General features: G+C 59.7%; 1 protein-coding gene and 1 pseudogene across 3 annotated transcripts in view; one reads left to right on the top strand and one right to left on the bottom strand.

Annotated features, from left to right (window-relative positions):
- AGPAT3 (1-acylglycerol-3-phosphate O-acyltransferase 3) overlaps positions 1 to 25315 on the top strand; it is an 82284-nt gene that overhangs the window by 29367 nt on the left and 27602 nt on the right. Inside the window, exon 1 of one of the 3 annotated variants that reach the window (XM_047718882.1) lies at positions 13210 to 13358. The exons of the other annotated variants lie outside the window; for them this stretch is intronic. The gene's annotated coding sequence lies outside the window, so the exon portion shown is untranslated. Of the gene's footprint in view, positions 1 to 13209; positions 13359 to 25315 lie in introns of those variants that run through there. 3 annotated transcript variants of the gene reach the window in all.
- Positions 8546 to 9584, bottom strand: LOC125093551 (uncharacterized; annotated as a pseudogene).

The raw sequence follows: 25315 nt of genomic DNA, 5'->3' as shown, positions 1-25315 counted from the left end.
GCTGGGGGCGATTGCCCCGTCACCAGCAAGGGGACACTCGGGCACGTCAGGAGATGTTTTTGGTTAGCGGGGCTGTGGGTGCAGGGCGTTGTTCCTGACAAGCAGCGGGCAGGCAGGGATGCTGGCAGAGAGCCTGCCGTGCCTGGGCTGGCTTCTGGAATCTCAGCAGTGCCATGGCCAAGAAATCCTACTGTCCGTGTAGGCTGCTTTAGAAACTAACCCTGAGAACATTTAAAAGTATTTATTTAATAGTCTATTTAAATAGAAACAATAAGCCGATTTCATACTAACATAAATACTCTTTTTTATGAAGAAAAGCTACGTCTTCCACAGCTGAACCAGGGAGTGAGGAGAGTGACACAGTTTTGTATTTATATGAGTCTCTTTCATGTCTGGCAGCAGAGGAGGCAGCCGGAGTCCCTGCTTCCAAATTCAGCCTGTGTCATTGGGTTGAAATATAAAAAGACAATTGTGCCTCCTCGAGACATCCTGGAAAGACAGGGGACTTCCGTGTCCCCTGCTGGAGGCTCGGGGACCCCAGGGTCCTCTCAACACACATGGGAGCCATCGATGTGACGGGCTTCCTTCTGCTGCGTTCCTTCTCCCATGTGCAGTCAGTGCTGTGCCGTCTTCATAAGAGGCACTTGGACTTTTTCCATCTTCCTCTACGTTCTGGAAAAGGTTAAGTGTTATGAAGATAATCTGCTCTGAGAGGGTTGGTAGAATTCCCTTCCAAAATCATCTGAGTATGGCATCTTTTGTGAGAAGTAACCGACGGATCTCTTTTCATTCTATAAAAATAGATCTGCTCTGGGGCGCTTGGGTGGCTCTGTGGGTTAAGGGTCTGAGTCCTGGTTTCAGCTCAGGTCATGGTCTTAGGGTCGTGAGATCAAGTGCATCTCGGGTTCTGTGCTTAGTGGGGACTCTGCTTGGGATTTCCCCTCTCTAGACCCCTCCTGCTTGCATCCTCTCTCTCTCTCTCTCTCTAGTAAATAAATAAATCTTTAGAAAAAAAATAGGTCTGCTTGAAGTTTCTTTTTCGTGGCCACTTTCTTTGTAAATTTTTCCTTCTAGAAAATATGCATTTCATCTAGGCTTTCAGATTTCTTTGCACAGACATGTGCAACTATTTCCATGATTTAAAAAAAATGTTTTCTTTTTTCATGTGTTTTTTATGCTGCTTTTTCTCAGTTTTTATTGCTCTGGGTGACTTAACTGTTTTATTGATTTTCTTTCAAGTTTAGTTATACATTACAATTTTAAAACTCAGTTTGCTTTTACTTTTATTAATTCCTTCCTGACTCCCTAATTCTCTTTTAGCTTTTCCAGTTAGAAGCTTGGTTCTCTTGTTTTCATGCCTTTGTTCCTAAAGACTTAAATATCTAAAGTGATCACTTTTCTTCTAAGTATGGTGGCAGTTTCGTTGTGCTTTTTAGAAATCGTGTGGTTTTGGTTTCTACGTCCCCTGGAGAGGACCGTCTGAGGAGGGTGGTCCCCTGTCTGGGAAAAGGCCATGTTTCCTGATCTTGTTTGTAGTTTCTAGCAAATATGGTCTGCACTTCAAATACGAATTTGCATTTGTCGATTATTTCTTTGTTGCTCGATATGTGCGTGTCCCCGCGGGCAGGTGAACGGAGGCGTGGCGCTTGTCACCAGGGACAGGATCAGCGCCGCAGCCTCAGACCCACCTCCTGCCGCCTCATGGGTCCCTCGACCGCTGTCTTTCCTCGGACTGGAAGAGACGGGTCCGCGTGTCCCGGCACTAGCGTGCTGGGACTCGTTCTTCCGCACCCCTGGGACTTCTGCTTTATGGAAAGTGCTGTGGGCTGCTTGGTGCACGGAGACGAGACCGTTTGAGCTTCTTGAGGAATCTGAGTTCCGAGCATCATAAATATTCCGCTTCATCTCGTTTCATCTCACCGGGGCTGACCGTCTGCGGTCCAGCGCTACAATTTTGAATCCGATTTTAATGTTTTGCATTCAGATTCGTTATTCTCAGCCCCGCTGGATTGCTTGGGCTGAGGCGTCTCTCTCCATGCAGCAGAGGCAGGTCTCATTTCGTAAGCCGGCGTGAAGACTGTCCCCTCCAGCAGGTGGTCTCGTCCTGTCCGCACGTGTTTGGGTCAGTACTGTTGTTATTTTGGGTTGTATTTTGAGAGTTACAGATAAAATGTGGGCATGTGCACAAAACACACATCTTTTTGTCTGTGGTACCTGTTTTTTACTTTATTGGGTTTTCTGTTTGGTTTTGTTTCTGGTTTTGCTGGTGCTGACCTGAGCACCAGGAAGGTGCTCTTCCACCTCCTGGCTGCCTCGCGCCCGGCTACCTGCCTGTCCTGGTGTGCGGTCATCCTTCCTGGTGGCTCGGGCACAGTCCCTGCCCGTCTCTCCAGGACCTCCCACCTCAGGCCCGCTTTACCCTCTTGCTTCGTTACCGTGGCCTTCTTATGCGGGTGCTTGTCTAGGCGTCCTTTCCGTGGCCTTGAGTTTCTGTCTTTTCTGTGACTCAGTGTCTGCGTGCCTCTGTCTCCGCATCTCGCGGATGCTGGGCTCCCCTGCTGTTCGTCCTTGTCATGACCGCGGAGACCCACGGGCATCCCGCACCGCTGTCACTGCCACCTTCGTCCTTGCCCCTTGCTGTACTGTGTTCCGCTGAGCTGATGTCGGTTGGCTCTGTCTCCCCGCTGTTGCGATGACGTCCTTGCTGCGTCAGGACGTGTGGCTGGCCTTGCTCAGGCTCATCGGTATCCCTACTTTCTTCCTAAATTGTGTACAGACCTGAGAACAGGACTTTGGTCCACGGTGTTTTCCGACCCTCATTTCCTGGGTGCTCATCCCTGGCAAGCCCACCTCTCCCAGGACGCACGGCCACACGTGTGCATCCTGTTACGTGGCTGTGACCACAGATGGCCCGGGGGTGTGCTGAGTCCACACCGATTGCCGCCTCACCACGCCCCCCAACAGCACCCCCAAGCGCGGGGAGCCTTCCCCTGGTGGGCAGCTGTACCGTGGAGGCTCGGTGCTCGCGTGCACGAGCTCCCCCCGCATGAGCTCGGGACCCAGGCTGAGCAGCGGGCTGGCCCCGGCACAGGGACGCCAAGTTCTTGAGGATGCGCTGGGCTTTGTCTGGGCAACGAGCCAGTTCAGAAGCCTTATTCTTGTCCTTGACCCACTGTTTTCGGTGGTAACGAGACACCGGGGGATGACGGCGGTGCTGTTGATGATCGGTAATTACTCCCCCTGCTTCTCGGAGCTAAGTGTTCTGGGGCCGTGTTCATCACCGTGTCACCAGTGTCGGGGTGGGCCGGGCCCGCACGTGGGATGAGTGTGCTGGAGGACACGCCACGGGGACAGGGAGCTCATGGCCAACCTGCAGCACGTGCGGGCGTAGGACACCCAGATCTCCCTGGGTTGCAACGCTGTTTTGTAAAGGTTTATGAGAGAACGTAGCCTTCTTTATTTGGGCTAAATTTTGTCGATGACGATTTCCCCTTTTGTAAATTAAACCCCTTAATGCGGTGACGTCGGTGGCAGGAGAGGGACCCTCAGGTGGCGGGAGGCTTTGACTGTTGGTTCTGGTGAGACGTCCAGGAAGCGCTGGGGAGTTCTCTCTGCCGGGTGACTCAGTGCCGCACGTGGTAAGGACACGGCCAGTGGCGTGTGCTGGCTTTTGTGGAGCTCAAACTGCTTATAAAGAACTGTGCCTCTTAAGGCTTTGAAGACCCAGAGAGCTTTGAAGTGAAGAGACTTTGCTGGAAAGTTTCTGTTGATCTCGGGGTTTGGAGCCGTGGTGTCTGGTGTGGTCTGTTGGTGAGGGGACCTGGATCACCACGGCCGTGGACTTGCCAAGGACCCCCTGCCGGGAAGCGACCCCAGGAGGTCAGGCCTCCAGATGGTCGGGAAGAGGACAGGCCACCCCATCCCGCCATCAGGTAGCGTGGGTCTCATTTAATAATCTGCTTACTTGGGTGGAGGGTCTGCCATGTGCCAGGCGCCCCTCTGGGCAGAGGTGACGCTCTGGGCAGAGGGTCTGTGGAGGACACAGGCTGTGGGGGTTGTGACCCCGACACACGTGAGGGCTGTGTTACAGGAGGTGGTTGGGGAGGTGATGGGTGTGAACAGAATTTCCGTGATCTTCCTGGTGCGGAGAGAGCCTGGCGGATTGCAGGGGACGGCCGTGGTCTGAGTGCAGGTGTGTGCTTGCACGTGTGACCGGGCGTGTGCGGGAGGCATGTGTGTGATGTGGGTGGCGCGCACATGTGCATGTGGAAGGAATCAGGACTGTCATCCTTGGACTCCTGGGGGTGCCCCCGGCTGCAGGGAGGGCAGAGGGGCCAGTCCACGGGGGCCACAGTGGGCGTGCCAGCGCCCGACTGCCCAGCACGGCATAGTCGACAGGTCCTAGAGGCCGGAGGAGGGACGGCCAAGGCTGGGTCGTGTGCACATCTGGTGCTGGGAAGACAGGGAGGAGGAGGAGGAGGAGGAGGAGGAGGAGGAGGAGGAGTGGGAGGCCGAGGTGGGGGAGCCCAGCAGGTGGGTACGTGAGAGCCCAGTGGGCACACGGCGGCGTTTCTGTGGCAGTGAGCAGCCATGCTACCAGCCCTGACTCACTTGTCCACAGGGTGCCACTGTGGTCAGTGGGGTATTTAGGCTTAACCTCCCCACGACGTGGTGTGGACAGCTGTAGTCTGGCACAAGGCTCGGGGTGATGGGCACAGGTACGTGGCACGTGTCCCTGCAGGCTGGGGCCAGTTGGACACTGTGTGACCTGAGGCCAAAGGCAGGAGGCTGTGCCGGAGCCCCCTTTCCTGTGGACAGATGGACATGGGGGTGGCCCCGGCTTCAGAGATGTCGGGAGCTCCAGGATGTCCTGAGCTCCGGGGAAGATCCAGGAGGAAGGGGAGCTGCCACGCGTACTTCCTGTGCCTCCTGGATGTGCCCGTGGTACATGCGCCACACCTACACACACCCGTAATCACACGTGACACACTCCTGTGCGCACCACATGTGCACATTACACACAGTGAGCCCACGTGTGTGCACATGGAGACACGTGCACAGGTATGTGGACACATGCGTGCACACACCCACATGCGTGCACACGGAGACGCACACGTGTGTGTCATACTCACACGTGCACCCACATGCATGCACATGTGTGTACACACACACACACACACCCACCGCACACGTGCACACCTACCGACATACACACAGAGCTTTCTTCAGACTCAAAGATCAGAACAATTTGGCACGTGTTTCGGCTCTGCGGTAGGTGCACGGGTGTGGGGCGTGTCGGTTTCTGTGTGACTTTGCGAAGTAAGAATACGCAGCCGTGCCGCAGACGGCGTTATAAGGCGTCATTAAGCGCTCTGTCCCGGGGCAGAGCCCTCTGTGTGGGGGAAGGGGCTGCGGGGGCTCTGGTGTGACCAGCAGGGCTGCGAGAGGGTGAGTGCAGCCCTTGGGGGCCGTACATGGAGGAACCTGTCCCTTGTCAGCGGGGCCCATGGCTCGGGACTCAGGGTCCTCTGAGCTGGGCCCTGCTCGGGGAGGGACCCCCCCGCTCAGCCTCCCAGCATGCAGGGGTGCGTTCCCGAGAAAGCCGGCAGGCAGCCTGGTGGCCTTCCACTGGCACAAGGAGACAAGGGCCAGGAAAGCACGGAGCTTTGAGGAGGGATGGGGCGCCGCGCCCTGGGCTGTCTGTGGAGAGAAGCTCCCCTCTGGGACCTGTGCCGGGGTGAACCTCATCCTCTTGCGGCCAAGGACGAGAGCTGGGACTGGGCGCATCTGTGTCGTGGACCGAGGTGGGGGCTACACAGCTCAGGACAGTTTTCTCTGACGCAAGACACAAGTGCCGCAGGGTTCCGTGTCTGTAAGGAGCCGGTTCTCTCCCGTTCCCAGCAAGCCTGCGGCTAGGCCGGGCAGCAGCTCCGTGGACCACAGGGGCCAGGCTCCCTCTGACCTCCTCTGCCTGCAGCTTCTGCCCCCTGACTACGGCTTGCTGGTCTCAGGAAGGCTGCTTCCCCCCGGCCCTTTCATCTGCATTCCAGGCAGGAAGGAGAAGGGCATGTCTGGGCCACTTCTTAGTGGCTTTCGTCTCCCAGGCCAGACACTGCTGCTCCGGTCACAGGGGACTGGGACCTTCCCTGCTTGGGTGGCAGTGGCGTGGGAGTGGGACCTTCCCTGCTTGGGTGACAGACAGGACGTCTGTCCTGTTGGTACAGAAGCGAGGGACGGTGGCCTCTGGGTGGGCCGCCCCCCGCTTCCCACCGTGTTGCAGACGGGCCTGTATTCCAGAACCTCTGACCCGAGTGTGTTAGAAGGCGTGTCCTGTCCCGTCTCCTTGGGTCTCCCGCCGCCCTCTGCCCCACACACAGGGGTGGCTCTGCCGTGGTGACTTGCATTTCTGTTTCTCAGGGCAGGGGGCATGTCGGGTCCTGGCTTTCAGCCTCTGTGGAAATAAAGAGGAGAAGGGCCACCACCTCCGTCTGCCAGAGCTGTTTCCCCGTCGCTCACCAGCCCCGACCAGGACCGGTGCAGCGGGGCGTGGGCGTTGTTTCCGCCTCCTGGTTGCAGAGGGTTTAGGTCAAGGGTGAAAAGGACACCTCGGGAGAGCCCGCCTCCTCACCTCTCCTCCAGGGAGGAGCTGAGGGCAGGATAAAAGCCAGCAGGTTTGTGCCCTCAGTTGCTTTCAAGGGACTGCCCGGCTCACCTGGCCCAGGGAACCCCCAGGTAAGGGCAGGGCGTGCCGCTGTCTCTCCAGCAGAACCTTCCGCCTCCCCGGGTGAGCGGGAGGCCCCATGCAGCTGCCGGCCGGGCTGGGCATGTGGGGCCCCACCGTCTGCTGGCCTGCACCGTCTGCGCTCCCCAGAGGGCAGGCCGGGGCTGGGTCACTTTCCAGGGACCCCCCACGTTTGCTCCGCCTGCAGGAGAGCCCTCGTGGCTCGTGCATCCTCACCCTGGCCCCAAAGCAAAGGTGAAGCCTCTGGGTCCATAAGATGGTGTCTGGACCTGTCCCAGGGCCGTCTCTGGGGCTCGGAACTCCTCGCTGGAATCTGTGCGTTCTGGGTCTGTACGGTCTCCCCGCTCAGGGGCCCGAGGCTGCTGTCTGCCTGAGTCACTTGAGTAACCTCCGGCAGAGCCCGACAGTCCAGGGAGTCCAATGTCCGAGGCCACAGCCACACACGGCTGTTGAGGCCTTGGAAGGGAGCGGCTGCATCGGGCGGTGGGACTTAGTGCCCAGTGTCCACGGACCTGCGGGAAAAGCAGCATGAATGGGTCCTCTGCGCCTGTTTTTTTCTTTAAGATTTTATTTATTTGAGAGAGAGAGAGAGAGAGAGCACAAACAGGGGAGCGGCAGGGGGAGAGGGAGAACCAGGCTCTCTGATGAGCAGGGACCCCGATGTAGGACTCGATCCGAGGACCCCGGGACCATCACCCCACCCACAGCAGATGCTTCACCAACGGAGACCCCCAGGTGCCCAGCTCACCTCGTTAATGCCGTACGGTGAAAGGATGCTGTTTTGGTCACATTGGCTTAAATACATCATTAAGTTAATGCAGCTACGAGAATGTGTAAAGTCCCTGCACGCTCACGTCCCCGCCCTCGGCCGGCCTGCGGAGGGCTAACCTGTGACCCCCTTGCGCCTTCACTCCCCCCTCCACCGGTTGTGAGATCTGGGGAATTCTTACGTGCTCCCGATGGAGAGACGGCTGATCAGCTATGAGTCCTGCTTTCCTGGGCTGGGCAAGCTGATTCTTTAACCAGCAGGTTCCACGTGCAGGACAGGAGCCCGTGGCTCTAGGGGGGCACACACGGCTTTGGGGGGGCACACGTGGCTCTAGGGGGGCACATGCGGCTCTGGGGGGATGGCCAGGGGCACGACTCTATTGGGGATGCCTGAGGCTGGGCTCTGCTGCCATCTGTCAGGGGACGGGCACACAGGGACCATGTGTGCACGGAGACAAACGGGGACAGTGAGTTCTTAGGTGGTGGTGGGGAGGGCTTTGCTGCAAGAGAAGTACCTGGACAGTCAGGAGGGAAGCGGTGTCTGTGGTCTTCCTGGGGTGAGTCTCTGCGAGGGGGAATGGACTGGGACCAGGTGGTGTGTCGGGAGCCGGCCCGGAGCTCGGCCCGCAGTCGCATGAGAGGCGGGGGCGGGCGGATGAACAGCCCGGCTCGGGGTGCAGAGGCTCTGGCCTAGGGCCCGGCCGGGCACAGGAGGCAGGAGACAGAAACATTTGCTCCTGAATTAAGTTGCCTGCTCCCTTCCATCGATCTGTCCATTTCACAATCAGACGTTCAGGGACCGTTGCCACCTGCTCCCGGCATGGGCGGGGCCGCAGAGCTGTGGGCGGGTCCTTGGGAAGTGGGGGGCCGAGGCAGCAGAGCAGGGACCCCGGGGTGTGGGGCTGGCCTGTGGCGGTCAGCATGCATCTGCCCTGGGGCCACCTCGATGGAGGAGCTATTGTCCGTGTCACCCGCCCCACGCTCCGCCCCCAGCTCCGGCCTGTCTGTGGAGTGAGCGCTCCCGGCGCCCGGGGACTAGGAGCAGAGCCTCGACACCTTCTGGTCCTTCCCTCCCCACGCTGACCCTTCCCCTCCTGCCGGCGTGTCCAGAGGAGTCCGCCTGAGGCCGTCAGAACAACCCCTTCGAGCTTCCTATTTTGCAGGGACACCTCCATGGCTCGTCTGTACAGCGGCACCAGCAGTGGCCCCAAGTGAGCCTGAGCGCTAACACCCGTCTCTTCCCAAATGCGCTGCTGCTGGAGGGTGGCCCCCAGGGTCCCAGGAGGGGGTGCGTTAGTGAGGACACGGGCACCCAGACACTCGGCTGGCGGCCCGAGGAAACCAAAGCAACAGAGTGAGGCCAGACTGTCGCAGAGAGCCCCAGGGCCCTGGAACGGACCGCAGCCCCCGGGAGGGCTGAGGCCGGGGGTCCCACGGGTGGGGAGGGGTAGACTGGACCCAATGGCCAGCCCCTGCTGGAAACCGGGGGCTGGTGCAGGTGTCTGCTGCTGAGGGGAGCCAGGTGGACGAGAAGGATACAGCCTCTGGCCATTGAGAACCACTGGGCCTTGAGAACCACTGGGCCTTGGCGGGCCGTCCGTCTGAGCCCGATCCCCAACATTGCAACACAGCGGGAGCCCCGAGCCGCGTCCCATGTCTGGTAGAGCCCCAACCCTCCAACGGCCAGCGGGGCAGCTGCCTGGGGACTCCACAGAGCAGCGTGGATGCCCCGTCAAGGTCAGGGTCCTGAGAGGTCTGACACCCGGCCGGGCACATGGCAGCCAGAGCCGTGCATCTCTCCAGATGATGCTGGTCTCCGGAGCTGTTCGGAACAACCCCGATGGGGAGGCTGTTTGGGGTGTCCAAGCCAGGTGCAGCTGCCGCCGTGACACGACCCTGGCCGGGGGTGAGGGGCTCATGGTGGCCCCTCGTTACCTTCTCTGGGCGGGGGTTGGGGTTGGAGAGGCGAGTCCAGTGTCAAGAGATGGGGGTACAGAGTAAGATTTGCCACCAGCCTGCTGCAGCATGTGGCTTCTCGATCCGAAACCCCAGCGTCAGATAGGCGTGCCTGCCGACATGGGCAACCGCAGCCCCCCAGGCCCTCGGCAGGAGGGTCAGAGCACGGGCGCCCCACAGGCCAGTCCCAGGAAGGAGGGGTGGGCGCAGGACCACTGAGGGCTCCGGGGATGGTGGCGACCGGCAGCCCTGGGAGGGGACAAGAGGGCCAGGTGCCATCTCCCGGATGTCTTCACAGGCTGGGGCATCAGACCTGCAAGTGCCAGCGTGGGCTGAGGGCCCCTAGTCAGGAGGGAGCTGGAAGGCTTGCCTGTCAGCCCCAGCGATGGGATCACGGAGCTGTACATGGGCTGTGTCTGGTGCATGGGTGCGTGAGGACGTCTTCTAAGCACAGGTCAGCAGGAATGTGCCTGGTGCCCAAGAGAAGGTTCCTGATCGTCTTGTGTCCTGGCAAGGTGGGTGAGGAGAGCTGACCCCGTCAGGGCACTCCCCAGAAAGCCCCTGAGCTCCGTGCCAGCGGAGGTGGCCGTGATGGAGTATGGTGGTGGTGGGGTCGGGCGAGACCGCCAGGGTCCTTGCGCTGTGCCCCAGTCTGCATGTCCACAGCTGGTGTATTCGGGTCAGATGGCGTCTGTGAGCACGTTTTGTGTCAATCCAGGTGTGGGGCCTGTAGAAGGACTAGGTGGTGGGCGCTGCTGGGCTTGGCAGACCAGGCCAGGCTGTGATAACCTCTTGTACAGATTATAAGATCAACCCTACTTGTTTTTAAAAATAAAGGATGTTAGATTTCTTTCCCCAGTTCCCTGCTGCATCTCAGTGTCCCAAGCGGGGCTGCTGAAGCAGGGAGGGGCCGGAGTCGCACTTGCCATGGCTGTGGGCGTTGGGGTGCCCAGCAGGGGCCCTAGGGGTAGGGCACCAGCCACTGCAGACCTGGGCAGAGGCAAGTCCCTGTCGTCTGCCAGCTGTTACACCGTGATCTGTGCCATCACCTGCCACGCTAGCAGACTCTGGGTACAAAGCAGACAGTGACACCTACCGCTGGATCCCCCCTGGCAGAATCCCACAGGCCTGGTGACAATGCACATGGAGTTCTTAATGCTTCATGGGGCCGGGAGACCAGGATCAAGGTGCCAGCAGATTCGGGGTCGGGGAGGCCCCTTCCTACTTCACAGCTGGTGGCTTCTCACTGGGTCCTCATGTGGAGGAAGGGCAAGGGCGCTCTTGGGGTCTCTTCCCTAAGGGCACTGGTCCCAGCGTGGGGGCTCCCCTCTCATGACCTCTAACCACCTCCAGAGGCCCCGCCTCCTAATGCTGTCACTCGGGGATCAGGTTCCAGCATGTGAACTTGGCGGGCGCAGACCTTCAGTCCCTGGCAAGTGGCTCGGAGTGAGAAAAACCACTCGGTATCCGGTGTGCGCCAGTGTCTGGCAGCCACAGACGGAACAGCGGTCAGCCTGGGCATCGTGAGGACAATGGCTGACCTTTCGTTCCCTGCTCTGCTTCGGCACCGTTTCGCGTTTTTAGAGCAAGAATGTCGTACTCCCAACTAATTTACAAAATCTCATTAGGGCTCAAAAGCTGGGGTGTTTTTACTTTGAACGTCTTCTTTGAGCAGGAGAACTGGGCGCCCGGGGGTGGCTGTGACATCCCCGCGTCCCAGACTGAAGGGCGGGTCTTCCGTGTTTTTCCCACGTGCAGACCTGATTTGGGAAGCTGGCCGGAGAACGGGCCTTGGAGCAATGTCCCTGCGGGTGCGCCTCTGCTGCTCCCTTGGTGAGCTGGAGGCCCCGGGTCAGCCGTCGTGGGAACCTGCCTTCCGGTGGGACGAGAGAGCGGGCGTTTTTGCCTGGCTGGACGTCCTGCTCGCTCAGGAGCCAGCTCATGCTCAGGGCAGCGGTGGTTTTGCAGGTAGACGGCCCGGGTGAGAGTCCTGGCGCTGCTCTTTCCTGCCGTGGGACTTTGGGCTGCACCAGCAATGCACATGGGGCCGCCAGGATGGCAGGGGACTGTGATCGTGTCGCCGCGGGTCAGACAGTGGTCGCCCGTGTGGGGCCGCCAACTCCAGCTGTTAGAGCCTCTCGACTGTGGCTCTGGAACTCAGGCTCCCGTCGGGGATGGGGGGCCGCTGTCCAGCTAGTGGGGCACTTTGAGGAAGCTTTGAGGAGGGCCCTTTGCAGGAGAGGGGTGGCTCGGGCTCAGACCCTCCACGCGTTCCCCTGGCGGCTCCACACTCCTGGGAGGGACACGGGACTGCAGCAAAGCACACCTGTCTGAGAATACGTGTGTGGAAGGGGGAAGGACACACAGGAGCTCATGCAGGAGACTAGAGGTCCACCACTGGACACGCGGCATGGCAGCCTCCCGCACTCCCTTGGGCGGCAGCCCCTCCTGAACCTGCAGCCTGCGGCCCAGAGCAAGCTGGGGAGGGAGGGCCCATAGCTCGCTCTGCACCTGTCTAGCCCCTGGCCACCTGTGGGGGGGGGCAGCCCAGCTTTTCCTCCTGTCCCCACCCCGGGAGACACCCCCCACCAGGCATGCTGCCGTGAGGAACAGCAGGGGTCCTCACCACAACCATGTTCTCACTGCCACTGTCACCGAGTACAACAGGGCTCTGTCCACCTGCTCCCGGGTGCCGCGTGATGTCTGCGCGTCAGACCAACCAGCCGGTCTGGGGGCAGACAGAGCCCCCCGCCTAGGCACTCTCTGCTGCGGGCACATCTCCCGGTTCTGTGCTCTGGGGCTGCCTTCCAGCTGAGCACTGGCTGTGCCATGGCTCTCAGGGAGACATTGGGAAGAGCAGGGTGGGGACCTCTGGGGGGTCAGATACACCCCTGCCCAGGAGCAGGAGCGCCCAGCTGTCCGCACGCCAGGCACTAGGCTGGAAGCCTCCGTAGAACTTTGAATCACGGTTTTTAGTTGAAATGATGAGGAACCAGCTGATTGAAATGAATTTAATGTTCAGAGCTCAGGTCTGACACTTTCATTTACAGAATTTACAGAGTGCTTTCCAGGTAGGAGTGTGTTTGGGGACAAGCGTCACTCGGGTGGCGCTGGGCCCTGGCCACAGTGTCAGGCTTCCTTGGGGGGCGGTGCCAGAGGGTCAGCTCCGGACACACCGCCGGGCCGCCTGACTTGGATGGCGCACGTCCTCCTCCCGTCCACACCCGGACGGCAGCTGCAGGTGCGACACGTGGGTGCCAGCCAGTCCCAAGTGTGGAGTCTTGAAAAATATGAGTGCATCCTGTTACCCTGCTGCACGGTTCCTGAGGTGGCCACGGGCTGGAGAGCTGGGTCACCTGTCCGTGGGAAGTGTGGCAGGTGGGCCTCGTGTCTGAGAGTGGCCGGTCATCTCCAGCCCCCCTGAGCACGTGAGGCCCTGCCCCGTGGTAGCAGCATTCTCCCCGGACACCTGCCGCTGTGACGTCCCCACCCCCACGGTGTACAGTGGTCCGGACCGGCATGCGTCTGTGCCGCGTGGTAATGACAAGCCACACAAACAACGTCTGGAACTGAGAGTTTCCGAAGATGCTTCAAGGCACTTGAGATTTGGCCGCTGGTTTTCCTGAGCTCATACCTCAGGCTGTTTACCCGTGTTTGGTTTGCATGGTAACCCGTGTTCTCCGCGCATCCCGGTTGAAGGGCATCGTGTCAGCCGTCCCCGAGAGCGCCGGCCTCAGCCCTGCAGCCTCCAGCACCGTCTCGTTTACCCCAGAGTGAGTCCGAGCAGCGAGCTTTCCCGGAGCGCGGCTTGGTTTCTGTTCCTCCCTGACTTGGCGAGCCGTCGACGTCGACGCTGCCGGCTGGGTCAGTCCGACCCGCCCGCCTCCCACAGGTGCGTCGTGCATTGGTGGCCAGGTCCCTGTAGAGCGGGGCGCACCCTCAGCGTGTCCTCGGAGCAGCCTAGACGTGCCCGGGACGGGAGGATGCCTCCCCTGGGCTCTGGCCTCTCCCTGCCCCTCCCTGCTCCTTCCTCGGACCCACGGAGGCGCTCGGGAAGCTCCTCGCCTGTGCAGAGAAGGGCTCTGACAAGCACCAGGAGCTCTGCATCCGAGTGGTCAGTGGGGGAGGCCCCGGGCCTAGGACGAGGTGTGAGTCCTGCCCCTGCCCACCCAAGGGGCCCAGGGAGGCTTCCCGGGAGGGTTAGGGCGGCTTCGGACCCTTCCCTCCGCGCTGCTCGTCCTGCCGCATGTGGCCCCTGGAGGCTCTCCCCGGTCCTGAGGCTGAGCTGAATCTGGATAAACAGGCTGCGACACGGGCGTCCCTGTGGGCTGGCAGCGTCTCGTTAACCTCCTAGGTGCAGGGAGACTTTGTGGGGCGAGCATCTCGCTGCTAGGACACGTGCGTCTGTGAGTCCGGCAGCCAGAGGCTTGCCGCGGAGCAACAGCTCCCAGCGCGTCTCCCCTCCTGGAGGCTCCGTCCCCGCCAGCCGCCCCGCCCCACAGCTGCGGGTTAGCAGCGAGTTCTGAGCCCCTCGGAGTCACGGTGTCTCTGGGGAACCTGCAGAACAGGGATGGGCTGGGATGTCGCAAGCATCTGAGAGGCTGATGTGGGAGGAGCTCCGGGACGCCCGCCCTGGGGAGTGGCGGGATTTGCCCCTAGGGGCCTGGGCTGGAACCGGCCCACTGGGGTCAGCGACTGGCTCGGAGGCCCTGTTGGCCACGTCTAGTTTCAGAGGCTGGCACTGCCCCTTACCTGGGGACTTGGAGCCGGCGGTGCTCCCCATGAGCCGCTGTGGCCCTTAAATGTGTGATTTGGATGTTGTATCCGTCACTTCTCGTGGCCCTGGCGTCACCCACGTGTCTGGGTGTGACCACCGTGTCCTGTCACCGGTGTGTCTCCATGCGGCCTCCTGGGTGTGGACAAGGCCCCGGAACCTCCCACCCGCATGTCCGGCGTGGCCCATGTGGTCTGTCTCTGCTTCCCGTCTCTTGCACGAGGTGTTAACGAGGCCTCCCCCTTGACTCGGGTCATCGGCCCGACTCGGGGATGATGTGGGGGGTCCACCCCGAGGGCCAGGACCGCAGGAGAAGCGGGAGTCAGGGCAGGCGTGTCTGTGTGCAGCCAGGCTGGCTAGGGACGGTCGGAGCTCTGTGGAGCCACCACAGGACCGGAGGTGAGCACAGAGACCAGGCTGGGAACGGGGTCTCATGAGGCCGGGCGACGGGCCGAGGGAGCAGGGAGCCCGGGGCCCCTCCCCTGGAGGCGTCATCCTGAAGGCTGGAGAGACGCTGTTCACTCTGTAGACCCTGGAGGTACTGGCGGCCAACGCGGCCCCCGGCCCCCGGGGACTTTCTCTGCACCCCCGGCCCTCACTCACCCCTGCCCCCTCCCTCCCCATGGCGGCACGCCACGAACTTTCTGGCGGGTGACTCTGAGAGGCTCCCTTAAATCTGGGCATTTGTTGGCACCTTGCTTCCTGGGACAGGCAAGTGTCTGCCCCTCGTTAGGGGACTCGTCGTCATCACGGGGCTCCCCACGGGATGCGGGGGTCAGCAGGGAAAACCGAGAACTTGTCTTCGGAGCTCTACAGTAATTGCCACAACACATTTGTCACCGCACATTGGCCCGTGTCTCTGGTGGTGATGACGTCTGCTTGGTAAGCAAGACGCACCGGTGTCACCGCGAGACCCCCCAGTCAGTGGTGGGAGAGGGAGCGGGAAGTCCCCTGGGGAGACACTCTTCAGTCTGAAGAAACAGTGTCAGATCGCTTTGAAAGACCCCTTTTATGTTGCTGCTCTGAGGACCCTGCAAAGAATTTCTATCAACACCGTCTCTGGTCTTCTATTTTGGTATAAGTCACTCATTTTCAGGCCCTGGAAATAAACCTGAGGTCATGTTCCTGTGACGTTTTCCTGTGCAATATGTCCCTGTTTGCTCTCGTTCCCTGTGCCTTTGACGACATGGCGTGCGGAGTGGGAGCCGTGCGTCTGGCGGGAGCAGGGGCGGCCCTCGGCCCGGGTCGCTGCGGCCGGGCTCAGGGGTCAGGAGCCTGCCCGGTGGGGGCTTCCTCCTGTAGAAGCACAGCCGCAGGGACATCATTATTTCAAAACAAATGCAGCCAAGATCGAAACGTTCTCGATTTCACACAATGTAAAGAGCGTGATAAGATCGGTTCCTAGTCCAGCGTCACCTGCAGTGGGCATAACCGGGAACAGGTTTGAGGCTTAGCTCTGGTTTGGCTCGGAGCCTGGAGAGAAATCTTGGGTAATTCTTTTTGTCTCTGTGGCCTTTGTTGTTCCCAGGAAGGGGGCCGGGAAGGACCCAGTGCTTTCCCTGTGCTCCTCTCTTAAATGTCCATCCCGCCCTCAGAGTAACTATCACTCATGCCTCGCGGTAGGGGAAACTGAGGCTCAGCTGTGATCGGAATCCAGGCTGTGCTGCACACCCTCTCGCCAGGCCCCCGCAACTGTGCAGGGGTGTCCGGGAACCCACGGCCCACGCTGTGAGCATTGCAGGGGCCTGGGGACAGGACAGGACAGGGGCCTGGAATTGGGCAGGAGTGTTGGGGGGCTGGCAGAGGCAGCTGGGGGTGGGTTGGAACCGGTGTCGACATGTCTTTCTGGCAACACTGCGGAGGAGGGGGCCGGAGTACGGACAGGAGCCAGCGGCCCCCAGAAAGCCGCTCCGGGGAGATCACAGCTAGCCTGGCCTCAGACAGCCTACACAGGTGTCTGCATGTGGGACAAGACCCTGGGCAAAGGTCGGTTCCAAGTGCCACCTCGCAGGACATGCCAGGGGACCCCGGCTCGACCATGGGGCTTCACAAGCTCCTGGGCCGGGGTCTGCACGCGTTACCAACACAGGCGCCCCACGGGGTGGCCCTCTCTGAGAGGACGGTCTTCTCTTCATGGTTCGTTAGAAAGGCAGCCGTCCGGATGCCTGGCTGGGGCAGGATTGCTGCCCGGGCCCTCGGCCCCTCCAGCGGCTCCGCCGTTCCTGGGAGGACGGGGACAGACACTGTGGAGCTGGTCCTCCTCGGCCAGCAGCTCCTCCGGCCACTGTGGGGAGTAAGACCTCGGAAAGCCGTGGCCAGCAGCACGGCGCTCACGGAGATCCCCCGGAGCCCCTGCCCGCGGACAGAGTGGAGGGCGGGCGACCGCCTTCTCTCCTTCTCTCCTCTCTTCTCGGGCCAGAAGCCAGATGACGGAAGCATCTAGAAAGAGCCTTGTGATCGCCTGTCCAGAGGCTACCAGGACCACCGCCTCAGGGTCCCCTGGGATGCGCCACGCGGCAGACTCCTTGCGGGGTCCTGGGGGTGGGTTGGGCCTTGCCGGCCGCGCCAGGTGGAACAGGAGCTCGGGGCCGTTTTCTGGGTCAGGTGTCATGTGCAGTGCCCAAGCAGCAACTTCACTCTGTCCCGACACAGTGTGACAGCCCCAAAGGGAGGTATGCTGGCCAGAGGGGCCCTCAGGGTGCTCTCCCGATCACATCTCCCCTCCCCCTGCCTGCGGGTTTGGCAGTTGGCCCTTCTGTCCCTGGGTCACCTGATCTCACCTCCGCAGTCTCGGGCAAGGAGACTGGGGAGACGGATACCCCTCCCTCCTTGGCTCATGGCCTGTTTCTCCAGCACTGTCGTCCCCAAGACTACAACGTGCGACTCTCCCCCACGGTCCTTTACCAGAGAGCAAGGGGCTGGAGCTGGGACCCGGGTGTTGTACGTGTGGTCCTGGAGCCCTTGTGTGTCACAGCTGGGACCCATGAGACTGTGTCCTGGCCCGAAGGACAGGCTGTCCGGCCACCACTTGGATGTCCCACGGCCAAGCCTGGGCCCCACCCCACTAGCTGACCCCCTGGCCCTGCCCCCGGCCACGCTGTGTTGGGGTCGCCGTGCTGTTGTTGGCTTCTGAGAGGTCGGGGAGAGACGGGGTGCGCACTGTGGGGTCTGCGGTCCCCGGGTCAGGTGCCCGGCCGGGCCCCATGATGTGGCCTGTTTACAGCTCCTGGCAAAGCAGCTTATTGGATTAGTGGGTGCCCGGCTGGCCCCACGGCGGGAGGGGGGGACGCTGACCTGTTGGGGCTGCTTCAGGGAAGCCTGGTTCTGTCTGAGCTGGTCTCTACTGCGTCGGAAGGCGGCACCCCGGAAGCGTGTGCTCCCCTTTCCGCCACACAGACGGTCTTGTCGGACGCAGGCAGTACAGCTCTGGACGTGATCTGTCCTGCTTGCCCCCTGGCCGGAGGCTGACAGCCGCTCAGGCCACCGGTCTCCTCGCGCACGTCCCTGCCTGAAGATGCTGTCCGGCCACTCCACCTGCCTTTTCTCGGGGCTCTGCGCCGCCCTGCTGGCCGTGGCCCTGACCTACTACTTCTACTGGTGAGTCCGCTGGCCATCCCAGCACCAGGGCTGCCACACTTGTGCCCTCCTGTTCCCTGTGCCCCATGTGCCACAGACGTCCCTGCTGGGGACGGGGGCCTTGCGGTCAGCAGGGACGTTGTGTGCCGAGCCTGGCCCGCGTGATCCCCACCTCACCAGGTGAGGTATCCGCCCTCCAGGGAATGCTCCTGTGTTTGGGACGTTCCTGGAGAAGGCGGCTCCAGGGACACACCTGTCACCTGCAGGTGCTCGGGGTTGGGGGGGCTTCGGGGGGGAGCGGAGTTTGCCCCTGACTGCCGTCACCGCCCCTCAACTCGTACCACCCTGCCCTGCGCAGGGGTGTCTGGGATGTACGGGGGTCTGCGAAGGAAGCAGAAGGTGCTCGTTCCCAGCAGCGGGACACCACCCTGTTGTGCCCGTACATGTGGAGCTGGTTTACCGGGAATCGGCAGTGACCCTTTCTGGCCGTCAGGACCGCGTGCGCACAGGTTCTTACTGGTGTGGACCACACGAGCCTGGGCTTCTCCAGCCCGACCCGCGTGGGGGTGTGATAGCGGAGGGGGCGTGGGCTCCGGGCCACCCATTCCCATCTGTAAAGTGGGTACCATGTCTCCCCAGTCTGCACGAGACCATCTACACCAGCCATAGCAGGTGATGGCCTGAGCCTCACGGCCCGGCGTTTCTCCCACCCGGTGGCTCTGGGAAAACCCAGAAGCCCAGGCCCGGGGCGAGCTTCATGTCTCAGAGCTGAGAGGGGGCTGATTTGCGGTGAGGAGACAGAGGCTCTCGTGAAGGTTCTGTGCCCGTTAGTTCTGTTTCCTTCAGTGCGCATGCCGTCTGCTCAGGCATTCTCTCTGGAGGCTTCCTCTCCTTGGGATCCGATTAACACCTCTCCCATGTCGCAGGAGGAGGAGCGAGCACGGCCACAGACGGGGCACGACATGTCCTCAGGCCCTGGCGGCCCTTTCCTGTCCCCGGGAGCGGCAAGCTCCTTCCTCCCAAACTCTGCACCATTCTAGGATGAATTTCTGCCCGCGGGATTTTGCATTTTAGCTCTTACGTGAATATCATAGAACTTAGACAAACACATGCGTGATTTAGGGGAAGAATGAGCTCAGGGAGGGATGGAAGGACTTTTGTCCCTCATTAGAGTAGTTCTGGGCCTCGGGGAGGGTGAAGCGTTTCTCCAGACCCTGTGGAGCCCCCCTGGGAGGAGCCATCACCAACACTTGGCATAAACTTCAGGACGCTTTGGAGAGTGGGGGGACGGCCAGCCCCGGTGTTCAGGAGCAAAAGTCCCTCTACCCCCCGAACCCCCATAGTGGATGGTGAGTACAGGTCAGGAATGGGGAGGCAGCTTGTGTGACTCAGGACTGGCGGCCCACGGGCCACATGGGGCGTCAGGCTTGACCTACCGTGCACACGGACCACCCGCCCCGCCAGGTGCCCATGCGTGTCCCAGCCACTCAGCACTCCATCCTCACGTGGATAGAATCCAGACTGAAGGACACTTCTGCAGCTCTTTGTGACCTATCTGGAGGAGCTTGGTGGCCCTTGTCCTGTCTTGTCCCCCACATTCGGAACTGGGAGAAAACATTGAGCTTTTCCTTCTCTGGGTCCCGCTGCAGACTGGCGAGTGCTTGGCCGCGTGGCAGGAGGCCTCCCCAGCGTGGCCGCCCCCACGGCCCAGGGGAGGGCTGGGAGAGGAGCCGTCCTTCTTTCCGGGAGGCCTCTGGCCTCGTGCACTGGGAAGCACATCCAGGAGAAGGCTTGTGGCCTCTGGTGGGGAGTTTGCACCTGCAGACACTGTAACTCTTGCCCCAAGACGCCATCGGAGACCCGTGTTCCCCGCTTGGCTCTGCTGCGCGGCCCCTCCCCTTGCCATCCCCGGGTCCGGGACGAGGCCTTTTTGTTGGCTGCCCTCCTGCAAGGGAGGACTTGGTCCAGACCAGGCTTCTCCGCGGGCCCAGGGCTGAGCCCGTCAGGAGCCAGAGGGCCGGAAGGGGCCAGAGTGTGGCCAGAGTGTGGCCAGGGGAGTGGCTGTCACCGCCCCGAGCTGGAGTGCGGAAGGGTGGGGAGCAGTGGGGTCCCAGAAGACTTTGTGCGGAGCCCCAGGCCGGTGAGTGGGGAGCGCGGGGTCCATCACATTTGGATGCAGGACCTCCAGGACCCACGGTGAGGGCTGGGGGCATGTGGGCTCCCGCCCCCAACACGCACCTGCCTTCAGAAGTCGCAGCTTCTTAAGCCTCACTACGAAATGCACGTGGACTTGTTGGGGCTCCATTAAGCTGTTGAATGGTCTCGGGGCACCTGTGGATGCCTATCACGGGGCACAACCTGGTAAAACCCACTTGGCGCCTTCGTACTCCTGAGAAAGGTGTCGCGTGTGGGAGGCTGGGCGCTGGCGGGTGGTCCGGGAGCCCGCGGCCTCTGGGGAGGAATCGGGGAGAGCTGTGCGGCTCTCCCCTCGGGTCTCAACTATCTCACAAGGGCATTGGCCTAAATGCCATTGGACACGGCGGCTGAGGCATTTTCCTCATTTTTAGAGTAAAAATTCCTCCGCTAAGCACAACGCTCATCGGAGAATCACATTTTGGCAGCTTGTCTGCAGAGTGAGAAGACGTTTGGCAAAGGCCTGGGGCGCTCGCCCTCCCAGGGCGCTTTCGGCACCCGCGGGTCCCCTCACCACGAGCACCTGTCAGTAGCCCCCAAGCTGCTTTGTTGACAAGTTCCCCGTTTCCGTGGCTGAAGTCTGGTTACCGCCCTGGGTTCTTTCTGGAAAGAAAAACCAGTGCCAAAGCCCCCTTTGAAATTGTCACCGTGGCTGATTTTAAAGGTAGTGACTTCTAACTAGATGTATGTGCGTGCAGAGGGTTAAAAATCTCACTGACATTGCCTGCCTGAGGGAAAGTGGGTCTGAATTCGTGAACTTACAAGTCCGATACCAGCATCACTGAACACAGTTCGGGACGGTGACGGGTCAGACCGTGTCTTCCCTGTCTTCCGTGTGGATCCCAGCACGGAGTGGGGCATGTGGGATGCAGGATTTCCCAAACTAATGGACCGGGAGACCCTCTTGTGGCAAGACATTTCTCGGCATTAGTGTCTGAATTGTGAGGTTTTACAGATGCTCAGAATGATTCGAGTATCAGTTGTGCAGAAAACGGCACCCAGGTTTGCTGGCTTGGGAACCCAAACACCCATTAAAAGTTGGCTTATCAAAGACCTTTTAGACATCTGTGTGTTTGCAAAATAGGGAGGGACCCTATAACTTGGAGATTTTTCAAGAAGTGTCGAACAGAGCCACCCTGTGGTCCTGGTAAGAAAGGTTATGTCAGCCTCAGTTTCAAAGAAGAAACTGAAATTCAGAATGATCACGTCACGTGTGGAGGCCACAGACCTGGGACAAGGATGGTTTCCTGAGCCCCAGGCCCAATGTGCTCTCTTCCAGCTCCTCCTGCCAGTGGGGAAGATGTGGCGGGTGTGGGGGACCCTCCTGGCAGCTGGCGTGTTAGCCGAGCTTTCTCCAGATCAGTGTTGTCACTTGACTAAGTGACAAAAGTCACTTTTGTGACATCTGTGTTCCTCTTTAAAGTTGATATTTCATAATCAACATTAACTCAGGTGTTGAAATGTTTTTATATTTATATTTTTATTTATATTTATATAAATATATTTATATTTTTATTTCTCTAGAACAGTAATATGCCCTGGTTTCCAGGAACGTGAGCTCCCACCTCTCCCCTGTGCACACTGATGCTCCCCGAGGCAGAGCTGCTCAGAAGCTGTCCTGCTTCCAGGCCTGCACCGTTGGGATGTGCTCTGTTCCTCAATTTATGAATCGCCCTCAGGTCTCCGGCTGGTGTTCACTGAGCAGCAGCCCTGTGCAGGCCCTGCTCTAGATTTTCCGTTACTGTCAGTGGGTCTTTGCAAGCTTGGAGGAGGAAGACCAAGTCCCCTGTGAAACCAGCGGTAGAAACTCATGCCCCACGTTAGCGTGATCTACGTTCGGATCAGTTTCCCAGAATAGCATTTTTTTGTTGCTTAAAAATATCAGTTGCTTTGCTTTTAATATTTGAGAAAGGAAATGTATCCCTTGTTTAATACCAAAAATCTTCCCTTAATTATGTATTTTTAAAGATTTTAGTTGAGACTGAGAGAGCACGTGTGTGAGAAAGAGCAAGCCGGGTAGGGGAGGAGCAGGGGGAGAGGGAGAAGCAGGCTCCCCACTGAGCAGGGAGCCTGATGCAAGACTCGATCCTGGGACTGTGAGATCATGACCTGAGCCAAAGGCAGAGGCTTCACTGACTGAGCCACCCAGGCGCCCCCATAGTCATATACTTTGTTGAACAAATTCATTCTTCTCAGAAGAGTTCCCATTCTGGCTTGGAGCAGAGTCTCCTTCTGGGCCACACCCACGGGGTGGTTATCGTGACATTTCCCGTCACTGTATAACCGGGTGAGTTCTTTCTCTGTTAGATTCCTTCTCGTCTTGCTGGACTGTACCCTCAAGTGATCTTTTCACAAAGGACAAACAGGAGTCTCATTTTCGGAAAACTGCCTGGTTCAAGGCCACTGTAGTTTCTGTCTTCATTCTTTGTGTCTCTCTGGTTCTGGGAGAGAAGAATCGGGGTTCGGAGGGAAGAGGAGTGGATAAAGGATCCACTTAGGTGCCGGCGGAGGTTGGGACGGCGGCGAGAAGGTGAAAACCGCGAGTGGCCCGAGTCTCAGCAACACTGTCGCTCACTTCAGCAGCGATGTGTGGGGACGGGGAGGGTCCGGGAGAAGCAGAAGGATCACGGAATCCAAGTTGACTTTTCTTGGTTCCAGGATCAAAATTCTGCGAAATTTGTAAAGTGGCCACATTTCGGACTGTGCCGAAGCATCAGGTTCTGGGGAAAGTCTGTGGCGTTCTATGGCTCGTGACCCACGGGTTCTTCCCGGAATGTCCCCCGTGACCTGGGGGGCCGCAGTGGTGCTGTCCGCAGTGCTGACACGGGATTTCTGGTAGGCATGCCCAGTGTCTCCTGGCCCCATCAGCAGGCCCGTGGCTGGAGATGTTACAGTGTAGAGCCATCAGTGTGGTGGCAAGGAGCTGGGTGAGAAGGAAGACCCGGCGCGGGGAGCTGTGGTTCCCCAGTGGGGGTTGCTGCCGCTGAGTGGCATTGCTTGGTGGTGGGTCCCAGACCTGAGTGCTCTCTGCTCTCTCTCCGTGAGGAAGTAGGATCAGGGCCCCTCTGTGCATGTAGGAAAATGGCTCTTGCAGCAGTTCAGAAGGATGGGAGGGAGCCTGGTGAGGGGCTGGGCCCCTGGGACAGGGGGACAGTTAGAGACCTTTCTCCCGACCCTGTAGTTGTCCCGTCCTGGGGTTGAAACCTCTCTGGCTCCCATGCCTACAACCCCAGCCTCCCTCTGCAGGGCCATGGGGAGGGGACTGGCCCCAGGGGGCACCGGTCATTTGGGATTCACGTAAGAACGGTGCTGCTGTGGGCCTTGGCTGCTGCTACGGAGAAGTTGGGGATGAATCAGGTTGGGTGTCAACGCTTGGGGGTCCGGGGAGAGCAGAAGAAAAGAGAACGTGTGGGAAAGAGGCTGTGTTCAGAGAGAGCAAGGGAGAAAACTCTAGAATTCAGTTTCCCTGCCTACTTAGGAATGGTGGGAGGGCCAGTAGGGCCACAGGGTGTGACTGCCCATAATATGTCCCCGGACCCCATGCAGCTCCCAGTTTGTCCTGGAAAACTTGACCTCACACTGGGACGCTTTCCCGGGGGTGTGCACAAAGGGGAGCAGCGTCTGCTTCTCTCGGGGTCCACCGGCTGCTGGGGAAGCTGAGCCCAGGCCCGCTCCCAGCACTCGCGGGGGGTGTGGACCCTCGTTGCCCACGTCAAGCACAAGCTCGGCTCGCATCCTCGCGAGTGCAGTCCCCAAAACTCGGTGGGGGTGGGGCAGCCGGGGGCCGGAGCAGGTGGTGTGCGAGCACCCAAGGCACGGACCCTTCCTGCTTTGCTGTCTGGGGGACGGTGACAGCAGGGGAGGAGGAAAGGGCAGGGTGCGGCTCCCGGTGCTGGCCGCGCAGGCTCTGGGCACGTCGCTCTGTGGGTCTCCTGCTCTCCGTGGCCACTGCCGCCCCGGAAGGCGGGATGCTGGACTTGGCAGAGGACGTCTTCGTGCCACCTGCCACTTCGCATGTTTCATAAGCGTCAGTGATGGTTTTGGAGACCGCTACAGAACATGCAGATCGGAGATGTTCTGGGTTTATACGCAGACAGGAAGATCAAGTGGGAGCCCGCGGCTGGGTGACGGGGGCCCTTCTCCAAACTGCGCCTGTGTCCGGGGACGGAAGGGACCCGCGGGCTCTCCCACAGCTGTGAGGGGAACGGAGGGTGGTCTTGAAACCCACTTCGCTTATCTCATTTAGAATCCCTACCTCTCTTAAATCTAATTTTTAAACACGGTGACTCTTTCATGGCTAATGTGACATTTTTTTCATCTTTGTCAATGGTTTTATCCTTTAAGGTTTGCGTTCTTAGGTAGTAATCGCTCGTAAATGCCCATGTGTTCTGGAGTTCGTACTGGAAAAGCTTTCCCAGGACTCTGCCCAGGCACCCCTGTGCCATCTGCTAGGAATGAGATGAGGTCACAGAGAAAGAGCAGGCCCCTCCCTGCACCCCCGTCCCCCTGTAGCTCTGGGACCTCATGCTGTCCCCGGCCTCGCCAGGTCTGCTTTTTCAGCTGAACTCCTCTTCCGAAACCCATGTCTGCCCCAGGGAAGCCCCAGGGAACCCTCAGGGAACCGAGGGGTCATGTCTGTATCTTGCCTTAGGTTTCCTGTCAGTTGGCTGTCCTGTGACCTCCAGTCCCTGGTGGGGCCAAGAAAGCTGTGAACGTGCCACTCATCTGGCTTTCGTCTTGTCGTGAGGGCGGGAGTGATGAGCTCTTTGCATCCCAGGGAAAACCAGAGCCCCCGTATAAGTTTTCACCTTGTGAAATGTGTTGTACTCGTAGGAAAGTGCATTAAAACCGAGCCCCTGAGTAATTCCAGAGCAAACCCTTGTCTTTCTCTAAAAGTAAAATGCCGTTGTTATGACGGGCAGTTCGTGGTCACAAGATTACAAGTCAGCGTCGCTATGACTGTTTTTGTACGTGTGAACACGTGTAAACACGTGGGTGTGCATGTGTGTGTGTAGGCACATGTGTGCAAGAGCATGTACTTGCATGCACGTGTGTGTTGTGTTGTGAGATGCTGTGCATACATGTGCACGCATGTGCCTGAACAAGGAGTGTCGCACACATGCACATGTGCATGTGTATAAGAACATGTGCGCCTTTGTGTATGAGCATTGTGTGCGTACACGTGTGCAAGAGCACTGTGCACCACGTGTGCGTGACAGCACGTGTGTGGTTGTGCATGCATGAAAACGCATGTGCACATGTACACACGTGTCTCCAGGAGCCTTGTGTGTGCGCGTGCACACGTG

The sequence above is a fragment of the Lutra lutra genome, chromosome 1 (assembly GCF_902655055.1).
Source record: "Lutra lutra chromosome 1, mLutLut1.2, whole genome shotgun sequence".
Classification (NCBI taxonomy): Eukaryota; Metazoa; Chordata; class Mammalia; order Carnivora; family Mustelidae; genus Lutra; species Lutra lutra.
The sequence above is the reverse complement of the archived record's forward strand: the minus strand, read 5'-3'. Positions and strand labels throughout refer to the sequence as shown.